At 39.1% G+C, this 16,357-nt stretch overlaps 1 protein-coding gene across 1 annotated transcript in view; it reads left to right on the top strand.

Moving 5' to 3' along the window:
• SLIT3 (slit guidance ligand 3) overlaps positions 1-16,357 on the top strand; it is a 531,438-nt gene that overhangs the window by 36,045 nt on the left and 479,036 nt on the right. The window lies entirely within an intron of this gene.

Genomic DNA, 16,357 nt, shown 5'->3' with positions numbered 1-16,357 from the left:
CAAGCTTCTTGCAGCAGTTAAGGACTGAAGAAAATACTCAAGTATGGCCTATTTCATGCACATACTCAGTTCATATAGTGAATAATGTATTCTGTCACTCGTATTAAATTTTCAAGAAAATATTACTTTGTTTTCGCTACAGTAGCATGACACTGTCCAGTAGTGATAAATCAACTTTCATATGTAGTGTGACCAGTAAATGCATAACCCAAAGTGAAATGTACTTAAAACTTTAAGATCATTTTAACATTTTTTGGAGTCCAAAATACATGAATTTCCTTTAGAATTTTGTCAATTTCTTCTCTAGTGCAACTTTTCAGTTTTGGCCTTTCCTTGAAAATATTTTGTTGTTAACTTTTGCAGCATAGTCCAGCTGTGTGTGCTACTGATTGCTGTGGCCCCGCTCCATCGAGGCATTTAGACAACTAGGTATCGGCCACCTTAGATACCAGTGTGATTTCTCACAGCTCTGAAAAATGTCTGGTCCCAAGCACAAGAAAGGACAACGTGTGTTCAAAAAAACCTGTAGCCACAAGTTTGGTCAATAGTTACTCATAAGAATTTACTGAATTTTCTTTGAAAGGCGTACAACAGGGCTGGGATAGCAGTATAACTTTGAAACTAAATAATTCACGCTATTTTTCACAACGGCAAAATAGAAAGTGTTTTTGGGGTAAGCTACGAAAATCCTCAGAACATATATTATACACAAGGTTAAACTTGATAGTATGTAACACATACATAGTATGTAACACATAGTGAGCATGCAATATATATATATACACACATACTTCTGTAATGTCCATGTGTCAGTATCTCAAGATTAATTAGTGTTCACCTTCTCATGTTAGTCGGGGCTTGCACATAGAACTTGTGTTTTTTGAGGAGAGACAGTGCTTCAAGTGTAAGTAGAATACTGGTGTAGGAAGACTTGGGTGGAAAAAGTAATAAGCATGAAACAACTTCTAGAAGCAAAACCTGCTAATTCTGAGAGGTACCCAGTCTACATTTTGCCTATGCAAAAAGTCAGTCTCCTCTTTAGTGTCTTAATAAAGCTGACTGCATTTCTATTTCAAGTAGTTTAAACCACATTTTGAAAAGGTCAGATAATTTTTAGAAACATCATTGGAAACATTACTCTTACAGAAGAGTAGGAAAAGTCTTTAATATGAAAAAATACGTTTGGGCTTTTTTTGGAGGCATACTTTGTCATTCTGTGGGCATTGCATACTTGAAAAACAGTAGTGCTTATCCATGTAATGTACCCTGATCATGGTATTACCTCGGATGAGAAGCATTTGCAATTCAGACCTTGATGTTGGTTTTTTTTCCCCAGTTTTAAAGCACGTAAATTTAGCTTTTATTGAAATTAGTCAAGCATTATTTCAGGTATTGAAATATGTGAAATTTTCTTGGTACACAGATGAGCTATTGTTTGACACACATATAGGTTATATGCTTGGGAATAGTTCATATTTTTTTATGATCATTCAAGAAACAAGTAAAAATTGCCTTGTCCTTTTCTATTACCGTATTAAAATCATGGCACCTGTCTGCCACAAAGTTCTGTGTTTGCTGTGCTTGAAGGTGCAGGATTGAAAAAGTAGCTGCAGATTGATTCAGGAAATAAATCCATGGTCAGCTTGGTAAAACTTGCTCCATATCTATCAACAGTAGGTTCAGTAATGTGTGTGTCCTTGCACATCGGAAAGACACTTTTTTTTTTGGAACAGTAGTTGATGTGAGTGGCAGAAACATAAACGATAGAAATTTCATCCTTTGCCTTTTACTGTTAATAAGCACCTTGCATGAGCTAGATCTTTTGTCCACAATCTGGAGATAAAATGGAAGGAACAGGTAAAAAGGAACAAGTGTATGCCTTGATCAACTGACAGTTTGTGAGTCCCCTGTGCTACCTGCTGCTCTGTGTTTCTACTGGACCATCTTTATTTAGCAAAAAAATTCTTAAGCCTGTAGTAGCGATAAACTAGTTCAAAGATTAATCCCTCCTGCTCTCTCGTCCATCAGTCAAATGTTTATTTAAATGGGACTGTTGTTGGAATAAATTTTTAAATGATACAGTAGCTGTCACTTTCTTAGCTATTGGGGACTATTCAGTGAATAAAGTAGTTATGGGAAACCATTTACAATGATTCTTTGAAGGTGTGTAGGTTTGAGGATGTATAGTGGTTATGCCTCCTAATTGGGTATATGCATTTTGGAAAATGATAGTTCCCAATAACTGTGTTTATGTACTGTGGACTCCCAGAGGGCACTAATATCCTCAAATTTTATAGTTTACTATGTCTGTCTGTAGCATGTAATTATATAGGTACGTATTACTCAGCCATTGTTGGACAGCCAGACATCTTTTGTTATTGCTGATGCAAGAGTGAACTTTTTTTTTTCTTTTGTAAATATTAAAAAAACCCCAAACATTGGCACCCCTCTTCTGAAGGAAGCCATTAGCAGCTCTGTCAATAGGTCTGCACAGGAGGAATCCAAACGCAGAAGTGCAAGAGAGGCAAAGGGCAGCTAGCAAGAAAGCAGGATGCATGCTTCAGTGAATTGGTTTTGGTTTGCATTAGTACTTCTGACCAGGGCTACAAAACAAAGAGGTTTATTTTAACAACATGAAAATAAACGAGCCTGGCTTCATCAAAAACATTTTCATAGTAGGTCACTGACCCATAAGAGCTCATGGAAAAACAAATTTGGGTCTCATTTATGTAGACAAGAGGTTCTGTAACCACAGGATTCTTAAGCTTCTGAAAGCAATGGTTACAAAGCGAGTGGAATAACGACACTTCCACTACAATGTAACCATAATTCAGCTGGAATAGCTGATCAGCACTAACATTACATCCGAGTTTTTAAACATTATTCTTTCCTGTGTCTTGTTTGATTTTAGCTGTTTTTTATACTTGATGAAGATTTATGGGAGTATTTGCTTAAGCAAAACACTTAAGGATTAAGCAGTCATCTGCTCCAGGATCTGTAGGAAATACTTAAAGGCCTGTGTTACTGTTGGGTAAGAACTGCTGCATCACTGGTCTGGAATAGTTTGGATAAACTTGGTTTAGCTTTAATAATTCTATCAAAAAGGTTTGGCTTCTTTGAGCTTCCTCATATTAGAAGGATTATACTGCTTGCCATCTTAGAAATACTGTAAGTGTTATTGGCTGAATTTCATGCTGTGGAGCACAGCAATCCTTAAATAATCTTGTTCCTGAGTGAAATGATGATGAATTCAAAGTACTTAACATCTTTCGATTCTCAGACAGTATATGAATATGTAGTTTTTGAAGCTTTTCTGTCATTGGTCAGACCAGTGCAGTCTTGATCTTGCTTTTCCTCTGGCACAATTGCATTTTAACTGTGTCCATTGAACTGGATCTCACCTGAAGCTGCAGCTTTTCATCTAGAACAGAGCAAATTCCTGTTGGCTTGTTAACTTTGTTAGCATTATGTTTTCATTTGCTTGGAGATGATCTCTTATCTAGATCTTCCCCTTGGTCTCAGGGTGTTACAGCGTGAAGATCACAGGAAGAAGAGAGAAGATTCTTGGGTTCATGCAGATGTTATGGATATTACATATGAATTTTATTTTTTGTTTTTGAGAGTTCTGAGCAGGATAGGTGTGAGGCAGTATATTAGGAATACAAGAGAGATATGGGAACTGCACTTCAGAAAAACTGATGCCTGGCATTTGAAAACTTGCTGGGAAAGTGGAGATGGATCAGAGGTAATTATCACAGAAATTGGGTGTGCCTAGTTTTTAGATAAGAGCTGCTTTAATGACAGTGGATTTTTGTGGCTGTTTACCCCTTGTAGCTTCCTAGTTAGAAAATGTCTTTTGAATGAGTTGTTATAGGTAATTCCCACAGGCTTGTGACAAAGCAGTCACAAGAGCTGCATTTTTGTTCTCAAATTTAAGTCAAATGTATAGTGTGCTTTTTGTTCCACTTAATTATTTTTTTATATTCATTCTGTTGGCTTTGGAGGATTTACCCTTTGTTAGGCATCCAGTTTGATTTCAGGCAAGAGATGATTCCACTAGTCTTCCTTTTTTAATAGTTCTGCTTGGCACGTGTCCTGGGGAGGAAGCAGCACCGCATCACCACAGAAGCATTCTTTACTGTATATGGAGAGGCGTGGTGAGCCAGGCTGGTATCGAGTTATTAAAACAGATCAAATAGGAAGAGCATTCTATTTCTTCGGGTAAAAATTGCAATAATAGTTACACTTGCAAGTTTTCTTGCTAATTATTCACAGCTATTTCTGACTTCTGGAAATGGTTAGTTTGATTCACATAAACTTTGAACACTAATCAGCAGGGGCAACATGGCATGGAGATGTGAATGTTAAAATTTCCTTTGTGATTTCTTCTTAGGGTTTCAGCCTTGACCTGGAGAGATTACTCTCTGGTGTAAGAAAATGGTTTTACCATGTCTTTTTTACTCTTACTGCCTGTATGAAAACTGATGAACTATTAAAAATGGTGGATGTTTTAGGGATACTGCAATAGATTTTATTCCTTGGGTAAAAGTCTATTGTTTTCATGTAGTCTGTGGGGAAATAATGAGAAAGTTACTATTTTTTTTTTCTCATTCTGTATTATGGTTTAGAATATATAAAAAATAGGAAGATTTTATGTGAATTCCTGATTTTTTAAATATATATATTTGAAAAAAGAGAGCAGAAACAGATGACTTCTGCAGAGACCTTCTCTATGTTTGACAGTTTACTGATTAAGCTTTTTTTTTAGTTTTGAATGATAGTTAAGAAAAAATTAAATTCTTGTACACTAAAGGCTGATAAAGGCAGATATAAACTACTATCCTGCATGAATGTCACTGATAAGTTTTATAAGTATGCTACTGGGTTAAGAGATTGTCCGTATACTTTTGCTTGCTATGTCTGGTTTTACAGGATTTACTTGCTGTTGACATTGTCATTAATAAATGCTCTCTGATACTTAAGATTTTCTATTCCTTTCTTCAATTAAGTTGGTACCAAGACTTCTGTCCATTTCTGTCTGATGTAAGGTGTTGATGTCAGTCTTTAATGCATACGTTTTATGCATTAAATTATTAGGCCTCTTTTGTTTCTTCATGTTGGTTTTGGGAAAATGTTGACACTTAGATCTGTTCCTCATACTTCTTTTTTTTGTGCCTATGTTATTAGCTTCTTCCTAGCCTGAGGACATCTGTGTGTAATGGTTACATACTGCCTTTACCCTCCATCTTAATGTCTGGGTTTTTTGTATGAAGAGATTCTAACAAAAAAAAGGAAAAAAAAGGAAAAGAAAAAAAAAGGTATTATAGAGCTGCCAGTTTGTATGCTGCTTCTTTGTACAAAGCAATGTAGTCCTGCTTCTCATAGAGGGTAGATAATCTTTTTAAGTCTAATGAAAGGTTACTAATAAAGGTTATTACTTCTGACAGCTTTGAAAACGTGAACCAGGACCACCCAGTCTGCTATGTTTGTAATAAAGGATCTCAAGCTTTTGTAAACAGTTTTCCTTCAAAAAACAGCCCCTTAGTGACATGGAGTAGTATCTCTCACAGGTTTTGGAAAAGCTTCTGTACTATCATGTCACGTAAATAAAGTAGTTCATGTATTCGACACCGTAATCCTGTAATATGGTTGTATTGGACTTCCTTCTAGCAACCTTATTGAAATTCCATTATATATTGTCTGGCTTTATTTCCTAGTGTAGTAATATAAAGAGGTGCTGACAGAAAGTAATGGATGAGTTTGACTTTTTTTAATGGCTGCTGCATCTTGAATGTTTTCCCTTATAGAAAGGAAGTGATACAAAGCAAAGGAAGAAGTTACATTAATGACCACAACATATTTCTTGATACTAATAGGATTTACTGGTGAAACCATTGAATGAAATTGGCTGTGCTTCTGCTTTACTGCTTCCCAAGCCAGTGCTGTTTAAAAGAGTAAACTTAGTAACTCCTTAGAGTTCAGTAACTCCTGTCTTTCTGAGTGTCCTGTTATGCATTAATTAATTTTTTTTGCTTCTTAGTTATACCCAAGCTTGTGATGTAACCGCTTCTCCCTTAAAGTAGCTCTCAGTAACTACTTCAACTACATCATATTCCCTGAGGCTGTTCTCCGAGGACAATGCTATAGAGCTCTTAATAACAAAGGAGAAAAAGCTATCTTGTTTGTTGCCAAAAATGAGAACCAGATGTTCTTAGTGTGAAATAAAATAAATGACCAAATTGGAGAGTGAACCCAAAGTTACTTGGATAATTTCTGGATATTAAAGGCTGCATACCAGGACTGCTCCCTTAAACCTACCTGGTTTAAAAATTTAGGAACACTGTAATTTTGATATTTTTTTGGTTTGTTTTTTTTTGTTGGAGAATGAGTTGTATAATAGGTAGTAATGTGAATATAGATGTTAAATCAAACTTGAAAGTTGTTGAACTTCTGTGGAAACGAACAGAGTGCTATTTATTTCATGACAAATATGCCGTACTTTGATTTGGTAGTAAAGCTGTCGATGCTCAGTAGAAAAGCAGACACAGAATGTGGAGGCCAATGGGTATCACACATTCATGGGGCTAAAACTAGGTAATTGCTACATTCAGAGAGACAGTAATAAAACTGACAGTTTATATCATAGCCTGTGTATCAACTTAAATTTCTGGGTGGTGGTGTGTGTTCAGTAATATGCAAGAATACTGTTAGTAAATATAATACTGCAAGACATTTTCAATTGAAAGTGAAGATGCGTGTAAGAGCTTTTTGTTGTGAGATCTTCTAGTAGAAGCCAGGTCCCTTCCTTTTTCCTCCATAGCTATGTAAATCTGGTGATTTCTGCTCATGCCTTGAATATTTGCCATTTGCATGAAGCATGTTTTACTGATGTTATGGCATTCAAAATTTTCAAACCAAGTCAGTAGCATAATGAGAAATCAAATTGCCTTGGAAAATTGCACAATTTCCCAAGTTTGAATAAATAAAACTTGCATTGCTTTTACATTGGGCTTTTATATGGATTAATACTCTGTGGGTAGGAGGTGAGTGACTCTCAGAGGCTTTGAAAAGAGCATGGAGGAAATTTCTCATGTAGTTAGTGGCTGTGTCCTCACTGTAGCTTTGCAGAAAAGGAGGCTCTTTTCCAACTATACTGATCGTGCCTTTAATATAGGTTAGATTTAGCTCCTGTTTGCTTTTCTTGCGAGTGGAACTTCATGAGACAACAGTACCCAAGCTGGATGCAACCCTTCCAATTGTGTAAACATGAGGGATGCAGCTGAAGCCAGCACCCCAAAGAAAGTTTTCTGTCCAGGAAAACATGATCTCTGTCTTGAAAACAACTTGAACGTTTTCCTGTAAAAATCAAGGTTCTTTACTTATCCAGCAGTTATTCATAAGCCAAGAAAAGGAATAAAGCGAAAATATAATAAAGGAAAAAATAACTTGTGTGAAGTGTAGGTCTTTTCCTCCATTTATTTCATAGAACGATCCTGGTAAGTCTTCAGCCTACCTTTAGGCTGGTAGCGTTGTCTCTTTCCAAGCTCCAGTGGTTGTTTCTTACTCTGTTTTTTAATAGTCAGGGGAATCTTATTAGCTAAGTTTCTCCTATCCCAGCTTCAGAGAGAGGAAGAAATACTGTTAGTCTGGTTGGAGCCAGGAAGGTAGGAATTTCACAGTTAATAACTTCATTGTTTTTTTAGGGGCCCTTGATAGTCTGTGATTGACATTGAGGTTGTTTCCCTCTATCCTTTTGCCTTCAGGACATAGGAACCCTCAAATGGGAAGTAGGCTGAGGGAGGAAAGGGAGAAACTGGCACTTGTTATATATATGGGCAAAATATTTTTGGGAGGTGAAAGGGAGTGTTTCTGCTTTGTTGAAACAGTGTGTTTGATGCTATATGTGGCTGCTGTAAAGAAAACAATAATAAACTGGAGGACAATGTTGCATGTATACTTCTCATGACTTGTAAAGGTCAGAAATTCTTGATGTCTTCATTTTAGGCCATCAGAATACTAAAGCAAGAAAATAAAGTTTGTAAGATGATAAAGCTGTGAAGTATAGACATGTATCTGTTTATATTATATGAGAATCGAAGTCAGCATCCGATATAACTGGGAGGAGCAAAAGAGCTTACTTGGAGACATGAGGGTATCAGCTGGGGCACAAGAGCTTTGGCTGAAACAAAATGAGAAGGAAGTAATGTTCATAGAAATGTATGCATAGGTATGTGGAAAAGCATGCATTGCCCATATACATATGTCTTTATATACCTATCTCTTGATTGCAACTGTAATTGTGAATCTTTTACTTTGCTCCTTGATGTACAAATAGGCTTTTTAAGCCTTACATTGGGAACCCGTTGAATTTGTGCAGCAGGCAAACCTCACAGTCTAAAGAGGTGCTGCAGGAATGCTTTGAACAGAAGCTTAAAATCTACATTTGTATTGTTTAGTATAAAATAAATTTTCTAGTATTGAATTTAAATTGTTTCCTGGTGAAACTGAACAGAAAAAAGAGCTGTACCAAAAGCCAGAAGATAGTGGCCATATTAGCTTGGACCCGAAATGTGAGTAAGCCAGTATCATGTCTCCAGTTGACACTCTCTAAGGAAGAGCAGAGGAAGAAAAAGCAAATACATAAATTGCATTGTGGCAGAGATCACTTCAATCATTAATTGGGCCTTTGTAATGAATATTACTTAATATTTTTTCTTAATTATTGTTCTTCTATACCCACATAAACTAGCAACTAATGATACACGGCCAGTTGTTACACAATTTAACTGCATGTTGTTTGGGGAAATTAAGTCCATTTGTTTTTTGAAGGTACCACCACCAACATTCGTTATTTCCAAGTTGGGTTTTTTTTTCTGGTATTACAAAAGATGAGAACAACTATTTCTTATCACCTTCCCTTGATTCATAATTATACAGACCTTTACTGTATTCTCCCTCTGCGCTTTTCCTCGTGAGGAGTCTCTGTCTACTAAGTTGTTCCAGTATGGAAGCTACTTTTTAGCTTTGATCATCCTTGCCATCTTTCTCTGAACCTTATGGGATCCTTTTTGAGGTGGAAATTCCAAAAGTTTTCAGTCCTCCACATGTGCATACACCATGGATTTACACAAATAGTCATCTTATCCGTTACTCTTCTAATAATTTGTAACGCTTGCTTTATGAACTGCTACAGAGCAGTAAGTTGATATTTTCATGGGTCTGCTTCCTGGGAAGTGATTTTCAGGTTGGAGATTGCTGTTATATGCATGAACTTAAAAATCTGTTTCCTTGAATATATGTTAAGTTTTACCTGTAATGAATTACATATGTCAGTTTGCCATTTGGGCACTAAATACAATTAGTTCTTTCTGGAGTTTGTCATCAGCCTTCGTATCACCAACAAATTGTGTCATCCCTTACACCTCCAGCTTTTCAGGTCACCTATGAGTATGCTGAACAGTTTGGGCCCTCATAGGAGTACCTTTTTTTTTTTTTTTTTCTTCTGATGGTAAGCTTCTTAGTCTTTCCGGTTCCAACTGTAGTTGATACCTGTAATAACAGCATCTGGCAGATCTAAGTATTAGCTGAGTAACCGATTCCGATTGCTCCTGTGAAGTACAGTTAACAGGTTAGAAAGCAGAGGAAGGGTTAAAAATACTTGCTTTTGTGTGCCTGAATCCAGCTTGCAGCCCAGCACCTGTAAAAATCTTGAGTGACTTTAGCTGCAACATACAGTCCCTGATGATGCTGTGAAAGACTCTGGTCATCTTTGGGCAGGAATAGGCAAGTCTCTTGGATTTGAAGGTTGTTTTTTGTTTGTTTTTTTCTTTTTTTTTGTTTGTTTTGTGATTTCTTGGTCTTTTTTGCAGCTTTTTCTCTCCATCCAAGTTCTCTTCTTTTTTTTCCCCTGTCCATTTTTTAGTAGTTTAGTACTGTTTCAGAAAAGTAGCCCTTTTAACCAGACTGTTAACAGCAGGTAAGTCTCAGTGTGTAGCTCACCAGTTTCATTCAAAGAAATATTTAGTTATCTTCTTGGAGGCAGTCTATCATTGTATTTGTTTTGTTTCATGTCTATTTTATGTCTGCCTTGAAAATAATGTCATGCAATATCCAGAATAATAGTCAAGAAGTAACCTGAGAAATATATCTTAGCAAGACATCAGCATTATTTCATTTCTGCAGCATTAAAGGGAGGAGTTACTCTTCTTTTATGAAAAAGCCATGGGCACATTTAGCAGGTATGAAGTTTTCTTACCTAAAGCTGTAATCCGTAACTATTGTAGTGGGCAGAGAGATTATGTATATATATGATGTTACAGGCATTATTATATATCATGTTAAAAGTTTTATAGAAGTTCTTCTGCAATACCCCAGCACTTCATACACTGAAGTGTGTATTCCTGTGTAAGAGCATTAGAAGAGCTGAAGCACTTACATGCCTGGTTCAGTATGAGGGATTTTAAGGCCATGAAATCATATTGTATTCAGACATAATTAAATTCTAGATAAGCTTATACCCTGGACTGAATTTTTCACTTTACTAAGCAATCTAAGTTACTAAAAGTGTACCAACGAGGGAGCTTGGTGGAGGAGCTCACCAAGCCACCCCATCATTTACCAGCAGCCCTGGCAGACTGGGGAGGTGCCAGCAGACTGGAGGTTAGCCAACGTGATGTCCATGTACAAGAGGGGCAGGAAGGAGGATCCAGGGAACCAGAGCCCTGTCAGCCCGACATCGGTGCCGGGAAGGTGATGGAGCAGATCATCCCCAGCACCATCACACGGCACGTGCCGGACACCCAGGGGATCAGGCCCTGCCTGACAGCCCCGATCTCCTGCTACGAGCAGCTGCCCGGCCTGGTGGGCGAGGGAGAGGCTGTGGCTGGTGTGTCCTGGGCCTTAGTGAAGCCTCTGACACCGTCTCCCACAGCCTCTCCTGCAGCCACCGGCTGCTCATGGCTGCCCGGGGGGCTCTGCGCTGGGGTCAAAGCTGGCTGGGCGGCCGGGCCGGAGAGCGGTGGGGAATGGAGTCACATCCCGCTGGCGCCGGGCACTCGGGGGGTTCCCAGGGCTCAGGGCCAGGCCCGTCCCTTTAACATCTTTACCGAGGGGCTGGGCGAGGGGACGGGGCGCACCCCCAGGCGGGTTGCAGGGACACCAGGCTGGGGACAGCTGATGTGCCGGGGGCAGCAGGCTCTGCAGAGGGACCTGGGCAGGCCGGGCCGAGGGGCCCAGCCCAGCTGGAGGAGGTTCAACAAGGCCGAGTGCCGGGTCCTGCCCCGGGGGCACGACAGCCCCCCCAGCGCTGCGGGCTGGGGCAGGGGGCTGGGAGCTGCCCGGCGGGGAAGGGTCTGGGGGGGCTGGTGGCCAGCTGGGCAGGAGCCAGCAGCGTGCCCGGGTGGCCAAGGAGGCCAGCAGCACCCTGGCTCGTAGCCGGGACAGCGTGGCCAGCAGGGCCAGGGCAGTGCCCGTCCCCCTGTGCTCGGCACTGGTGAGGCCGCCCCTCGAACCCTGGCTTCGGGTTTGGGCCCCTCACGGCCAGAGGGACATGGAGGGGCTGGAGCGTGTCCAGGGCCGGGCACGGGGCTGGGGAAGGGGCTGGGGCACAAGTGCTGGGAGGGGCGGCGGGGGGAACTGGGGGGGTTAGTCTGGAGAAGGCTCCGGGGGGACCTTATCGCTCCCCGCAGCTGCCTGACAGGGGCTGTAGGCAGGGGGGGTCGGTCTCTGCGCCAGGTAACAAGTGACAGGACAAGAGGAAACGGCCTCAAGTTGCACCAGGGGAGGTTTAGGTTGGAGATTAGGAACAAATTCTTCACAGAAAGGGTGGTCAAGCCTTGGACCAGTCTTGTCCAGGGAGGTGGTGGAATCACCATCTCTGGAGGTGTTTAAAGAAGACATATATGTGGCACTTAGGGACAGAGTTTAGTGGTGGCCTTGGCAGTGCTGGGTTAATGGTCGGACCTGATGATTTCAAAGGTCTTTTCCAACCTAAATGATTCTTTGAATGTTTTATAATAATTTCAGAAGAAATAGTAGTTCACTTCTGTAGTGAATTCCTGCATACAGAAATAATTTTTTAGCCTTTACCATTTACTGCTCCCTAAACTTTCTCCAACAGAAGCATAGGTGAATATGCATTTGAGTCTAGCGAGAGGACATTGTGCTTGTGTGGATGCCTTGGAGGTGACTGATGTACGGACTCCTGGAAGCCCATTGCTTACATGTTGAGAACTATCGTGTGCGGTTGGCGGGTTGGTCAGCTTTTATGCATCACTTAGGGGGACTTGAGGAACAGACTAAGAAAACAGAATCTGCAAAGTTTAATTTCCCCTGCATAGTCGTGGTTAAAGTAATCTGGAAGATGGAGGGAGTTGAAGTGTGTGGAGGTTGTTGACTGTAGAGTCAGCATGTGTCTAATCAGACTTAATAAGTTTTACTCAATGCAGGTATTGCCAGAACTGATATGACTCCTGGAGAGCCTCTCTGCACAGTTCTTCAGCTTCCAGGAGGTTTTATTGGTCTGGACTCCATGCTGTGCACATCCAGGGTTGCTTCTTTCTGATCCAGCGCTGGAGCTCATTTGTTCTGTGGCATTAGATGATTATGCATCATTCCGCCCAGTGCTCTGAATTCCTGGAATACTTTGCAGGTCTTATTAGCTGTAAAACATCCAGTTCAAAATACTTCAGAGACTGAACAGCTGCTTTCTCATCCAGCAGTCCCAGGTCAAATAACCTGGACCAGATCTTGTCTGGCTCTGTGCTCCAGATTACTTCCTTCCTCTGGGTGTACCTCAGTACATACCTTGGTATGGTGGTGGTTGGTGCTGTGTGTGCAGACATGTGCTGATTGTATGGTGGATGTGTTTCTAACACAAAAGAAGAGGATCAGAGTTTTTAGTTGTAGTGTGCTATGAGTCCCAGGTGGCATTCCTAGTTTGAACAGTGCAAAGGATTTGGTGTGACAATCAAAATCTGACTGATTTTGCTCATGAGAAAACATAAATTATGTTTTCTTTATTTTTAGTCTGCTGTTCAGGTTCACAAAACTAATGTGTCATTCCATCACGACGTAGCTAGTTGTAGTTGCAAAAATGGCTTGGCTTTTATATCCAATTTCCAGATATCACATCTTGATGTTATTTCTATTTCCAATCACTAATTTTAAATCCGGTTTTGTTAATATAGTGCAGTCATAAGAACAGTGTCCACAAAATCATTTTACAAGATTTTTGGCTCACTTTGTTTATGAACTTTTTGCAGACCATTTTTGTTTTATTGTAATAATATATGGCCTTACCTTTTCCAAGGTATTTGTTAAGAAATCAGAAATACAGTTCTAATTAGAATTAAACACCTGGCAGGATTAAGATTTAGGCAGTAACATGATAGTGAAAGGCTCTTACAGGTAACAGGCTTAGGCAAGCATAGGGTATTTCTATACTGCTTTTTGGGTCCTTTCCTGTGTGAAGGGGCTGCTGCACAACAGATTTCTTAAAGTGTGCTCAGCCTGTGCTTTGAAGTTCCCCTTAGCAACAGCTATGTTAGAGCTTGCCCTGCCTTGTGGTGGCATTTCTAATGTTTGCTTCACCTTGCACTTGGAAGTTTCCTGATCTGTCCTAGAGTTTACCGATAGATGAGGATAAACAGAAGTTCTTGTCAAATGGTGTGGTGGAACTATTCCACTACATCTCATTTGTGTTTGGTACTTCTCTGTCAAACTGGAGGAAGCAGTGCTCATAAATGGCCATTCAGAACATTTGCTCTTTTCAATAAATAATTTTTAATTACTTCTATGTCTTTTTTACAAAACTTACACACATCCAGTCCTGTACTTCTGTATTGAGACTTTTCTTAACAGCCTTTCTTTCAAGTCCAAGTAAGAGAAATTAGAAGTAATTGGGATTTTTTCCTAGGCTGTTGGTGGCTTTCTTGCACAAAATAAATATAAGCATATTAAATGTATCCTATATCAAGTATATCTAAGTTTATATGAGGTGATCTAGTCTTATGTTTAGGTAAGTATTGCAGTAGAAGTTATTTAAATACAGTAGGTGATGTTCAAGAGAAGCAAACCCCTGTTCATTCCCAGAGTTTCCCTGTGAGTCAAATTATGTATAAATTACTTTTGGCAGATTCCAATTTGAAGTAGATCTTAGGAAGTGATAGAAGGGGTGTTGGGAGAGTCCCATAGCTTGAACCAAGACATCAGTAGTCATGGGCTCTTCAAATGCTTCTTGTTACCTCAGATTTGCTTAGTTATAAATTACTAACGTAGCCTTCCTTTACTAGCAGCAGCCTTTGTTTGTGGCACATGTATTGTGCACTAATAATGTTTTGAGACAGTATCAGATGCAGTGCAGTGCAGGAGCACTAACCTCTATTGATGGGTTATTTTGAAAATCAAGCTTACATGAGTTAAGGCAAAGGAAGAATGTCATTATGTTACTGGTCTTGTTAGATGGATTTTGCTTGCTTACTGCTGCGGTATAAAAACATCAACATGTCATTTGTAACAATATAACATTAAAAATATTCGTTTAGACCAATATGAAATACTTAGTGCTAGTGAACAGTAGGTCTCAATGTGGGCTTTTCAAAAGCATCCTTGTGTGAACTTGACTTCATATGATATTTGAAAGAAAAACAGTACTATGGTAGTGTCAGGAGAAAATCTTAAAATGCTTAGAAATGTTTAAAAGGGCAACTGAGAACTCGGTTCTTTATGCATCACAGGTAGGGCAATGTTAACCCATACAAATAATAGGAAATAACTTATAATATTTGATCATCTGGATTATTTTGATAATAATTTAGGGATTTTTTTTTATATTAGCTTTTTTCCTCAATGAAGTCATTTGTTTCACTGCAAATTGTAAATGTTAGACCTCTGAAGTTACAAACTGTAACACTGAAAATACAACTTTCTGTTAATACATAGGCTGTCTTGTCTGCTTGTTGGTGTGGAGCCTCTTATTCTAGAAGCATTCTGATTTTGCTTAGTTTCTGTGGCTTAAAACAATGAGGATGAAGTCAACATTTGTGGAAGCCTTGCAAGTAGACATAAGAATATTCTTAAAATATATTCCTTGGATGTTGCTTTGAGATAAGTCAGATAACTTTAGGATTGACAGTGGATAAGTGCATGTACACTGTGAGAGCTTAAATGATTATCGGATGTGGTAATAAATGTTAGGCAACTGTGGAAGAGATGCATTTCACTGGCAGTTTTTTCATTCCAATTGATAAACAAGTTCAACATGTTTATTGTTTCTCAAGAATTAGTGGTACTCTTGTTGAATGAGGATGGAACTGAAGAATGCTAAGCCCTGTATTTTCATAAGAATGTTTTTTGTTGTATTTCATCCTGCTCAGTAGATAACTATTCTAGAATATAAACATACTTACCTGAAAAAGTGAATTTGAGGATTAAGTAGCACATTACTATAAACCTTTAAATTAAACAAGGTGAAGATTAAGTTTAATTAGTTATAAAAGTGTGAAATTTCACATGGGTAAGGGAATCAGGTTAAAAATCTTCCCATGCATTTTCCCAAATGTAAGCCAGTGCTTAATATCTCTCATGTTGTTGTTGAGTGTTTCATGTACTGGTTTGTTCGTTTATCTCAGAAATGTGACTGGGTAGTTGGTAAAAGCACTGTAGAATAACCATTTTTTGTAGCTGTTTAAGTGAGCATGTGGCGTGTGGCATAACATTTAGGCTCTCTAAGCAAGCTTGCAAAAGCAGCCTTTGATCTGTTCTAGGTGTCAGAAAGAGAAGTTAATACTCCCCTCTCACCGTCAGCCCTTTATCTTGCAAGACATGTTCATATGATGAAAAGTCTGCTGTATGAAAACCCCACAACATTAGTTTGTTGTCTGAGGAAGGCCTTGAATTTAAAAAAGTAATCTTGAATTCTGATAGTCAAGTTACTCTGTATGGAAGAAGACTGGAAACTGGATATTGGGTGCTAAGTGTCAGTAGATTTCCAAAAGTTCTAGGCGTATTCTGAGATCAAAATCTTAACAAAAATAGATCTGTTATCAAAGTGAACTTTAAAGGTAGATTGGGAACATAGGGGGCATAAATACAGGTATGTATATGAACGTATATGTGAAGTCAGCTTCCTATTTAGAATAGTGGAGGTGTATGTAATTAATTAGGTCAACTTTATGATGTAAATTACATTCATTAGGACTGTGAAAGGAAGCAACTATTTATTGTCAGACAACAGGAAAAGGATTGTAGAAAATTTTTTTCTTTGCAGAATCTAAAAGCAGTTCTATTTATGAGTTGCGCATTTTACGAAGAAGAGAAAGCTTAGGCTAGGCTGAAGTAACTTGTTACAGCCTATTTC

This window comes from Falco rusticolus, chromosome 8, assembly GCF_015220075.1.
Source record: "Falco rusticolus isolate bFalRus1 chromosome 8, bFalRus1.pri, whole genome shotgun sequence".
NCBI classification, from domain to species: Eukaryota; Metazoa; Chordata; class Aves; order Falconiformes; family Falconidae; genus Falco; species Falco rusticolus.
Note: the sequence above shows the minus strand (reverse complement) of the source record. Positions and strands in the feature narration are given on the sequence as shown.